Genomic DNA, 1,018 nt, shown 5'->3' with positions numbered 1-1,018 from the left:
CTGATTTCAACTTTTTAAAAATTGAGTATCTTAAAATTTGAATATCACTGGGAAACATCACATGAAAAAGCAGAAAAAAATAGAACTATTAAAAAATAGATCTGTTAAAAATAGATCTGTTAAATATGTTGAGTGCATGTTTAACATGGTCTGTACCAAATTATATTATAACCCCAACAAGATGCCTGTGGGACCAAACTCAGAGGCATGGACATCCTTGCTGTAAAAACCCATCTTATCAAAAATTCTTGCAAATAACAACATGGTTCTATGTCTTAGAGTTGTGGAAAAACGTTTTTCTTTGGGACCTCGGTCATCCCTTTGTCCCATTTTTAAAGTTAATTTTTTCATTCCCAAAGAACAAAAAATCTCTGCATGCAAATGTTAATTAATGGCTTGTGTTAATGTAATGGCAGTTAAAATAGTATCTTTTTGTGGCTACTAAGAGAGTATCTCTTTGCTGACTACTGGGAAGTAATAATAGTAGACAAATTTAATGCTTTCCTTACCTTCTTAAAAGTGGTACCTACTGTACTTCAGAAGTTAAAAACATTTTAGAAGACAAATTGAAAGATTTGAAAATAGCAGAGTGACCTCATGTACTATTATATTGCATTAGCGCCCTTAACTGTAATTCGTGATTTTTTNAGTGAGCCACAGGCCGGCCCCATATTTTGTTTTTTGAGATGAATAATATATTGTAGTTTTAGGATATGTATGATGGCTTGATAGTCCAAATCCATTGCTGAATCATCAGAATGAGTGAATCATATTTTTAATTCATTAATAAAACTATGAGAAAAGTGGAATATGATAAGGTATTTAAATTATGAATTATGCTGGTCTGTACATTGTATAACAGTGTGATTATGCCACCTTTGTAGCACTGATCACACTAAACACACTGACATGCCAAGTTATTTCAGCCCAATAAATCTGCACCATTCTCATCTGGTTCTGATTTCAACTTTTTAAAAATTGAGTATCTTAAAATTTGAATATCACTGGGAAACATCAC

Source organism: Galeopterus variegatus, unplaced genomic scaffold (assembly GCF_000696425.1).
Source record: "Galeopterus variegatus unplaced genomic scaffold, G_variegatus-3.0.2 Scaffold49805, whole genome shotgun sequence".
Lineage (NCBI taxonomy): Eukaryota > Metazoa > Chordata > Mammalia > Dermoptera > Cynocephalidae > Galeopterus > Galeopterus variegatus.
This window is presented reverse-complemented; position numbering follows the sequence as displayed.